The 10,570-nt window shown below is 36.8% G+C and overlaps 2 long non-coding RNA genes across 2 annotated transcripts; both read right to left on the bottom strand.

The window, feature by feature from the left end:
- Positions 1-1,153: 1,153 nt before the first annotated feature.
- On the bottom strand, positions 1,154-5,142 carry LOC139150707 (uncharacterized). Its single transcript, XR_011556267.1, has 3 exons — positions 4,993-5,142; positions 2,739-2,876; positions 1,154-1,233 (listed from the first exon to the last, which is right to left on the bottom strand). It is a non-coding gene; the product is annotated as an uncharacterized lncRNA (long non-coding RNA).
- A 1,272-nt stretch (positions 5,143-6,414) lies between these two features.
- LOC139150706 (uncharacterized) lies at positions 6,415-10,301 on the bottom strand. Its single transcript, XR_011556266.1, has 3 exons — positions 10,146-10,301; positions 7,319-7,538; positions 6,415-6,499 (listed from the first exon to the last, which is right to left on the bottom strand). It is a non-coding gene; the product is annotated as an uncharacterized lncRNA (long non-coding RNA).
- Positions 10,302-10,570: the final 269 nt, after the last annotated feature.

Here is a 10,570-nt window from a genome sequence, read left to right as displayed (position 1 = left end):
GTCGAGAATTTACATAATTAGAATGAATGTGACTTCCATTATACTGGCTTTCCTTAAACTGACCTGTTAACATACAATTATCCCAAGAAGTTGATTATATATAATTTATCATTAAACAGCTTGTAGAAAAAAGAAGAAACTCCAACTCCATATACCTGGTCGGCAGTCCTGAAGTTCGGTTCATAATTTCCGTTGCTGTCTTGACTTAAAGGCAAATTGGGCAAACCTAATATAGGTAAGTTAGAAAAATGAGTCAGTCTGCAAAGCGTAATTACATAGACGTTTTTCTATGCACTGGTACATGATACGAAACAAAAGCAGACAACTTGATCGCCTAAAAACAAGGTCAAATTAACCACATCATGGTTCTTGATCTAAAACTATAGCACGATTTTTAGACGATCATTAATTTAAAAAGTCGTCATTTCTAAATTTTCCCGACTTATTGTCCTGTGATAATAACAAAAAAATCAGTGCCATCAAAACATTGTAAGAGCCCGAACAGTTAGATATTCACTAAAAGTTTATGGTCGGAGAGAGGTTCAAACTTGCAACTGATCTTTCCTTGTCCCTTCTGGAAGAGATTCTAGCCGATATGTTACGTCATTGCTACCTCGTAAAGATTTTCATCACGAGAAAGGCTCATTCATATTCAAGGCTGTGAAAGTGGCATGACCGAAATTCTTTTAAGTTAGATCGAAAAATTAGGAACCAAATATTGAGTGTGTTTTTGTGTCACATTGTCCGTGTTTGAGGCTTTTCCTTGAAATTGCACGACAGACATACGCTATATGAATGAATTTTACAATGATTTGCTTGGTGTTTTACCTGTTGGTAAGGTGACATTGATGGCAAGCTGAAAGGGTGTGAAATCATCTGTAAGAGAGTGAATTAGAAAAAGACATATACTGCCATTAGATGGCAATATTAGTGGTGAATAGAGGTTTCAGTGATCATTTCATTTGCATAATATTACTAGTGCAAGAATGTTTATTAGAATGCGAAATGTTTGACCATTTTGATAACAAAAAGCAAGGCCGTTTGCACTACCAAAGTACTTTCTCCAGTTTTTATTTTCATTCCGAAAATGAATCTGGAATATTTGGCAATCTATCATATAGAATGCTATAACAGAAAATATGCTTACTATTGTAATAGGCGAAAAGAACAAGTCCGGTTAAATATAAAATACACAGGGCAAGTATCACAAACGGTGCGTTGATCAATAAAGTCCTGGAAAATATAAAAAACATAGGTACAGAATTTATTCGCTGGCAAACTTTTCTATCATATGTGTAGGTTCGATTGAACATAAAATGTATTCTTGATTTTGTAGTACATATTGTATTTTGCATGGATTTCGTGAACATGCATAGACACGGTTGGCAAGACCTTATATATTTCTCGACTTATTTCAGATTTTGTAAGGTCGTTATGGTCAAACTTCTGAGGTGACAAAAGAATAATGTTTTACAGGCACAACTACAGTACACTATAGCAAAGTTCAAAATTTCACTTCGATCTTTAACTTTGATGACTCAGCAAAATTGAAATTGAGGAAAAGCAAAATACATGAGATAAGTGGATGTTACGCCTATTGTATACAAAAGCGAACATTTATCATCCAGAGGCCTCAAGACCTATTCACTTCTGTTTGTCAAATTAACTGTCCCGCAAATCTGCCACACATATATATTTGCAATTTTGGCATTGTGTTTAATTTGAACGAAATAGACTCATCGCGATCCATAAACACCAGTCTTCAATAATACCTTCAATCCATGTACACACGACATACAAACAACAAACTAGGTAGTTCACAAGACGTCTAAGTGGGCCGTAGGATTCACTATGCTGGATCTAACTGGTAATGCTCTAGCCGATGACTGCTAAAGACGGCTACACTTTGACAGCTCCTTAGCTTTCGTAAGAGATTCAATTTACTAAAGAATAACAATCGAGAAGGTGTCAAGACAGATATCATCATATTACACGTTCCCGTAAACCTGTGACTCTTTTGGAGATCTAGCATGACTGCCGCTGCTGCTGGCTATGATTAAGATAAGCATAGCCGTATTATTTAAATTTACTTGCCTTGTCGACCTCGTAATTTTGTTATCGTACAGTTTTCATGCAATATTATGGAATGCCTAATGGTACATCAAATGTGCTTAAAATATAGAAAGATGGTAAGTACCTCTCCGAGAGGAAAACAGACCCTGTATAAATGCATCGATTACAGAAAAGCTAAGAGAATGTGCAACTTATAAGACTCTATGACGAGTCCGCACAAGTTGTACATGCACATATCCTCTAGGGACTGATGATTCATTACATTAGAATTACCTTTAGCTGTTAAAGGTATACTGTCACCTGTTCCAATTTTGCCACCAGTACCATGGAAAGAGTAAATCTAACAATCACAGATTTTAAGCGGGTGGCAGCTTTTAAAACAGCGCCCTCACTTGGCCATTTTATACAAGGAACGCCCCTTTGATAATATATGGCCATATTTAGATTACAGGTGACTGTATACCTTTAATAGCATTATATCGACTTTGCAGTTTGTCTTTCATTTTTTTTCCATTGTGTAACGATTCTGTATATCTCCCACTGAAATTGGGATAGCTATTTAAAATGTGTGCCTCATGCGTGCATAATATTAAATGGCAAGTCAGAATGGATTTTCAGTGACTAGTATTTTAATACAAACAATAACATTGAGACTGTTTACTTACATTTGTGAATGTTTTAAAGAACGAACGGCCATGTATCGTTGCACAGCTGTCTGGCTGATGTAGATTGGTGAGAAACTGAAAGCTGAGCCTATGAAGCAACTGACGAAGGAAAGCCGTTTTGTAGGGGACAGGTCAAAGCTACAACCAAATAGCAAAATCCAAAAGTTATTAAACATGAAGATCGAATAAGACACCATAACAGGTGTTCTCAACTCGAAGTTCAAGATTGGTAAGACACTTAATCGAGGAGACTTAGGTCAGTTCCGGATGGGATTGTATGTTATGAATCCTTTGAACATGTTCTGAAACTAAAGACATTTGTGAGTATAATGAAAACTAATTAGCAATGTCTTTCCTCATTACATTCATGGAAATTTCTTCGAATACATACATGTTGAAGAGGTTATTCTGCTTGCCATGTGACCAATATGCGAACCTTGTTCATATTTTGTGATATGTCAAAAGTTAATTCACTTGTAAATTTAAACTTAGTCATAATCGAAACAAGAAGTTTGAGGTAGCTTCCACCTTTGCGACGACTTCTTTTCAAATGTGAATTTAGCCGTCAAGTTGTGTATTTCTACCCAAGTATTATATATAACCCGAAAGCTACTTCTATGATTTTTTTTTGTTTGACTAAGAAAATTAATAGGCGATTAATTTTTGTGAAGATTTTAGTGAAAGTGTAAAGAAATGTGGTAAACTTACGTAAAAAAGTTAAGACAGAGCAGAAGGGGCTGTTGTCTAGGTGTCAACGAGTAATTACACTTCGGAATACTGGCTACAAAACCGTGTCTCAGATTTCTTGAAAAAAGCCTTAGTTTTTTCACAGTGTATAATCAAAGTTTATCAACCGATTAGTCTCACAAGTCTCAAATGGGGAGTCACCACATTTCAAAAACATAATACCTACAATAAAATTCACTTTATGCCATGGCCATGGTCGACCCTCTTTACCGGCGGGCCATCTTCGGCGGCCCACTACAATAAATTGACTTTATGTATAAACCATGACCTTCTTAACTGGCAGACGCCTTTTGCAGCCCATTCCAATTTGGTTTACTTCGTGCAATGGCCATGATCGACCCTCTTTACAGGCGGGCCACCTTTGGTGGCCCACTAGAATAAAGTTGACTTTACGTAATAGCCCATGACCCTCTCAACTGGAGGGCTGCCTTTGGCGAACCAGTCCAATAAAGTTTACTTTATACAATGTCCATAGACATCAGTTGTCTATGGAAATAGCAAATAACGTGTAGACAAAGGTTCAAAGTAGAATTAAGAAACTACTTAATGAACATATAACAATATGTATCTTTTTTCTTGAGTTGTTTATGTATCTAATGTATTTTATTTCCTCTTTATCTCCGAGATGTATTTTTGTCTTACTGGAGCCCTTTATGGCATCATCGTTTGCAGTTATTAGCTGAGTAGTGGGCCATGGACTCGACTAGTCCTTATGGACTATTTCTATGGTCCAAACCAGATAAAGTCATACTTTCACAGTGACTGTAATATTTTTCTTGTAATTTTCCGTGTATCTGGTTGAATAAACAATTCACAATTCATTCGAAATGAAGTTAAAAATTGCCTTACAGTCGTCCTAATTAACAGACGTTTGCATGGATGTGGCTGAGAAGTTTGTGCACTGACATCTCTGCTACACGAATAGAGTGCGCCACGTACCGGAGTTCAAATCCAAAACCGTGCGTGTAAATTTGACATATGGGTTTTGGTTATTTTCAGTTGGGGGTCATCAAACTTTTTCGTCTGACAAAAGGGGGGGGGGGTCATCTGTTTTTCACGAAAAATGCAAGGGGTCTATATTTTTTGAACACCGGCGACAAGATTTTGCTGCCCCTAGGCCGTAAAAACTGAAGGGTCCCTTAGTCCGGTTGTTGAACCAATCTTTTTTGAGATTGGGGATTTGAGAGTGGTTTAATCTGTGGCTTCTCCACTAGGTGACTGGGTACCGTACGTTGTGAGTTCGAACCCGATTGAAACCACCGTATTTAGGCGATAGTATACTCAGTCAAACTACTTAAATACTGATTGCTCCAAAATATTAATCAAAACCACTTAAACCAGGCATAGCATAGAAATTCACCAACTTGAACATTATTAAAATGGTCAGTGCACATCCCTAAATATGAAATATTGGCTGTACACATTAGCCTATATACTGTTTTGGTCATATACCTATCGTTGTTATTAAAGATTGTTCAAGAATAACAACCAGAATTGCATAAACTACCTGAAAACGTTCAGGCGTCCATTGTCGTTATTTATTCTGAAGACTTCTTTAATTCCACCAGTTTTATTAACCCCAATGACGACGACTGTCAAGAGAGTTCCAAAGATAACAAAGAACTGGAAGACGTCGGTCCATATCACGCCTTTCATCCCGCCCTGTTAAACGGCAATGTTTGACCAGCGTATCATGTTTAGCTCATTTTGTAAGACATGAAAGGTAACTAATTTAACTTTGCTGGCTATTCCGAAGTGATACTATTAGAAACGTTTTGCAAGATGCGTAGCACCCAAACGAAGAACATAAAATCTTTAAGTAAAATGAAAAGTAAGAATTTAAATTACACTCCTTGGCCGGGACTAAGGAAAGTATTTGTATGACGTCGGGAAGTCCACATTTCGTAGTCTAGACAAATAGACAAATGGACAAATGGAATATATCACAGTTTTTAACCACTTGCAAGCGCAACTAATTCCTTTGTTTAATTTATTGATCATTAGTATTACCATGATGGAAACTCACCAGAGTTGTGTACACTGTGACAAGAACACCGATAATGAGTAATGTTTTCCAGAATTCGAAATTGGCAACTGCAATAGAATGATGACTGTTTAAATTGAAATGTATTTCATGCATAAATGTATCTTCTTTGCTTTGGTTTTAACATTTCATAAAGATAAATGTATGTTTTGTAGTTTTATTATGTGATTTAAAATAGTAACATGCTGATGTATACGCATAAATATACTAAAGTATGACAGCATTGACAATCTTTTAACATCTTTCCAAAAGGGACTCAACTCGAAACCACCGCAATTAGGAAATAACTGTGATTTTCCAAAATGCAGATACTGCAGACAAAAGAAGTTTATCGTAAAGCACATCACTTTGGCTGATAATTATGCATACAGTGCTTTCCATCGCAAACGGTAGGTCTGTTTGTGAAACCAATATAACATTTTTAAGCCACACATTGTAAAGCAGCAAACGATATAGATTGGCTTCTCTCTCTTGTGTCAGACCTACAAGACAACTTTCCACTAGTGAAGAATGACCAAAGAGGCTGACCTGCAAAATTGTGCAAATTCGATTCTATTAAATCCAATGTTTTATCCACAAATACTAACTTTTTGCAGATGTATCTGAAAGAACAACTGATCGGGACAAACTCCCTTCTTATAAGTCAATAAGAAAGGATTAGCTGAACAACACAACTGATGAAAAAATAGTAGTCAGGAAAGTATAAAAACCGCTAAAATATGGATCGGCAAAACGTGTAAAAGGAACATCCACACGTACTCTTTTAAGGAGAGGGTGACGCCGATACAACTGATGGAGCATATGTAAATACGGGACGATCAGGAGTCCAAACATTGATTAAGGAATAAGTACCTGCTTCTAATGCCAATGCTGATCCAATAACAGATACTGCTATCGTAAAGAGTGACTCAAAAACGAATATCACGGCGATAATGATTCGTAGGGCAAAATTGAAACGTAATTCCATGTACTGAAAAGCAAATATACATAAAATATTACCTTTTAGTTAAGGTTATTTCACATCTAATAACATCAATCAAGAAGATCATGCGTTGAAAAATTGAAGAAACATATTAAACTAGTTTTTGTAATGCACGTTGCAGGTTTTCGTTGCAGGAAAACGGTTAAATAAGTAACATGAATATCGGCTGAAAAGGAAAATTAGTAGCATATTCATTTAAATCACGTTTGGATCACCATCAAGTTACGCATAACAGTATATGGATGAGGTCACACCATACAAGATTGTAAAGGGAAAGTGCAACACCTCTATCTGTTGGCATTTTTTCCCCGAAGATATAGAATAAAATCTATTTCTGAGTGTTGGAGTCTTACTAGATTTGTTGTTTTCAAATAACTATTTTCAAACTCCATTTCCTTAAAGGTAATGTAAGCGTGGTTTATATGGAATTAACTGTTATTCAACATAACATATTTGAATACATACATAGAAACATGCCTTCTAACCTATCTGCCTGCCCGCGTGTTGTACACCTACCTATCTACTTACATGCATACACAATATCTACATATATTTACTGACGGATGAACATACATACATACATACATACATACATACATACATACATACATACATACATACATACATACATACATACATACATACATATATGCGTATGTACGTACGTAGACACAGACACACAGACAGATACACACACAAGGACATAGGTATATGCATAAATACGTTCATTCAATCATTTTTTCACCAACTGCAAATAACGTTTCAAATATTCATAGCTATTGATATATGCCATCAATTCCTAGTTACCTCGTAAACACTTGTTATAACTAGGTCGTGAAACACGGGTATGAATATGAAAGTCAACAGTAGTTCAGACCAAAGTACTGCAAAGAGTTGTGCAGAGTGTGCCGCACCATGTACGAAGGCTTCAGCTGGTATACCCAGTATGGACATCGGCGATGTGAATGATACCATAACAGACATCGCAACTGGCAAAAAAGGCATGTTTCTGTCAGCCAAAAGATAACTGTGAACAGTGATGAAGAATGTAGAAAACTTTATTGGTGTGAAGTATAAGGCGCCGAAAAAGATGCAATCATGTTTTCAGCAGCTATTAACAGGATCCTCTACAACCTTAGATTGGTTATGGCAGCTGCAAATTGCTGTAAGCTTAAATGCTACACATGCAGGTTACTGCAATCATAAAAATGGTGGTTGTGGCCCTCGAGAGCTGAGTAGTGTAGAAGGGCCGTTTTTCTATAAATTTTTCAGAATTTTCCCTATGTCAGGGCAATACAAAAATCCAGGAAAATCACGCCGCAAAAGCCCTATTGTGTCCAATCATCAGTGGGTCACCACTAGGGTTAGCTGCCACCACAGACCAGTACCTTTTATGTTGGACTCCATAAGAGTTCTTCTTTAAACATACTGTGGCCGGCACTGGGCGCCCCAGGGACTTAAATACAGTGGCCTTGCGAATCATTACATTTTCACATGAATATTCCAATATGCTTATAAAATAAACCTATTTCCTGTGTCATGGATTAATGGAAGCACCCAATATTCTTGACATTATTAACATGTTGGAATTTTCAGTCAAGACGAAAATTAATGTATTGGCAGTGTATTTACTTTCACTGACAGAAACTGGCCAGTCCCTAATATTTATGAAACTGATTCTCCGGTTAACTTTAAATACATTTCCTTTATTTACATGCCTGTAATTGACAAAATTAATAAGCTCAACAAATAATTTAGTTTGTTCATTCACGTCCAACTTTATGGTCCTAATCTACTGAAATGTTAAAAGTAAATTTGTCTTTTTTATCCTCATAATATCTCTTCAAATCGCCAGAGCCATCTTACATGCGGTACCATAGATTATAGACTCCTTCTCTTCTTCATAATCTCCCCTGACAGACACTGAGGGCGCCAGGTACAAGCCACGGCATGTTCAAACAAGACTGCTTATGTCGCCCGGTGTGAAGGGCACTGGCCTGTGATGCTTCTAATACTAGTGGTGACTCACTAAATGGGCGCAAAAGGGCTTTCGCTTAGAGTGGCTCAGGCATGCACGATTCCCACGACATGTTTTTTAACATGGTCATTTACGCATGTAGTCAGTGGAGCATGTCGAAAGTGTAATAAGGTTACGGTATAGTATACTACCGAGGACAATCTGTAAAATTTATACAGAAACGGTCCTTCTATACTACTCAGCTGTAGTCGTGGTAGCCATTGCGTTATTTGAGGAGTGCTCATACGATGAAAAATGGGATATCTCGGTCTTCAAGAACGGCATATATAAAATTCAAATACCCAGTGGTTACTCTCAGGGCACTTGCTTTACTTTGGTACCATAACCGACAAGGTCAAAGTGATCTTCAAAATGACGAGTGGATGTGACAATTTTGTAAAGTTTCCATTTACCATAAAGTGAATCGGTTCAGGAATCTGTAAATTGTCCACATATAGTGTGTTATATTCGTTTTGAGGATTTTAAGATCGCTTAGTCTTGGGTTATTTTTCAATATCAAAATTCTGTTACCACAACAATAATAACAATTATATACCAATCCCTTACCACAGGTGTATGGAGAGTTCAGTGTACAGTATCGTGAAAACGGGGACATGCGTCTGTGGTCCGTATGGTATTCCGTACGCATAACCAGCGAGGCAATCCATGCCAGTGACGAAGAATGGAACCCCAAAAAGTATTCTCATCAAGCGGAACAACTAATATGAACGGTAAAGTGATTCTTTCAATCGAAATTACATTTTCAATCTTACTCTTCGCGAGCTCATTGGCTCAGCCCTATTTTGATAAAGAAATTATATCATTTTAATATTTCATCTTTCACACTCAGCTGATTCGTTTTCAGACCAATCGGTTTTACTTTTGCTTATTTTTTTATACTAATTTAAGATTAAGTAGATGTGACACTTCACAATGATAGTGGAATCAATTGCACATTTCAGGGTTAACTTGAAATTGCAACTATTATCAGTAACTTGACTGGGCCGATACTACGCTAGTAGCCTTCGTAAAAATATTCCTTGACAAAGGGGTAAAATCACTCTCTCTCTCTTGTACACTTAAGCTCATAAATCAGAAAGAAATCAGAAAGAACCAAACGTTCTTTCAAGACATGCTTTAACACATATATAATCTGTAATAGATATCCTTTTTAAGGTATGTTTCATTGCCAGCTACTTGTCTCTCCATGGCTTGAAGTCTTTTGTATTTGTTTTTATTTCAAGTGAACTTTAAAACGTCTATGCCATCTAAACGGCCATTTGCATTAATTTCTGTTTACACAATTGGAACTAATTTGGGATAATCGGATCATCCTATTATTCAAATTTCTCAAAAATGTTATGTGCCCTATGGGTTAATGTCTCGATATTACAAATTACTCATAAAAACAAGTGTTTAACTTAAAAAGAAAAGCAGATGAGCTTACATTTGCAGATTAAACAGATATTACTTCACTATCCAATTATCCTAAATTAGTTCCAATCGTGTTTGTTGTAGATTAAAACTTCGAAGGCCTGGGAAGTGGTGTGTTTGTTCATTGCTCCTGGAATGTTCAGACGTGCGGACATAATCTGTTAGGAATATGGAGTCAAATACCTTGAGGTAGAGTGTTGGCCGCCTTTTGCAAATCCGTGATAGATACCAGTTATCGCAGAAATTGCCACCATTCCACCGAACAAAATGTAATCAACAACACCAAAAGACAGCGGGTCGTTCGAGCTAGTTGACATAGCCATAGCAGATTCACTGTAAATTTAACTGCGAGAAGCTTTTTATGGAGCGGTTTTCCTAATCATTGCTGAAAGGTCTTACAATCGGTCACCGTAATGCCACTATTTAGATACGAACGATATGCATATGAGGACGTGGAGATTGAGGTTGGAAGCCATTTTCAGTAACAAGGTTCTGCATGAAGATTTTGTGACAGTAAACAATTCCCATGTTCAAAGCCAGTCCTACTAACTTTGTTTCTTCGACATTATTATTGGTTTTCCACATAAATTGCATTGCAATTCGTCGGA

This window comes from Ptychodera flava, chromosome 14, assembly GCF_041260155.1.
Source record: "Ptychodera flava strain L36383 chromosome 14, AS_Pfla_20210202, whole genome shotgun sequence".
Classification (NCBI taxonomy): Eukaryota; Metazoa; Hemichordata; class Enteropneusta; family Ptychoderidae; genus Ptychodera; species Ptychodera flava.
The sequence above is the reverse complement of the archived record's forward strand: the minus strand, read 5'-3'. Positions and strand labels throughout refer to the sequence as shown.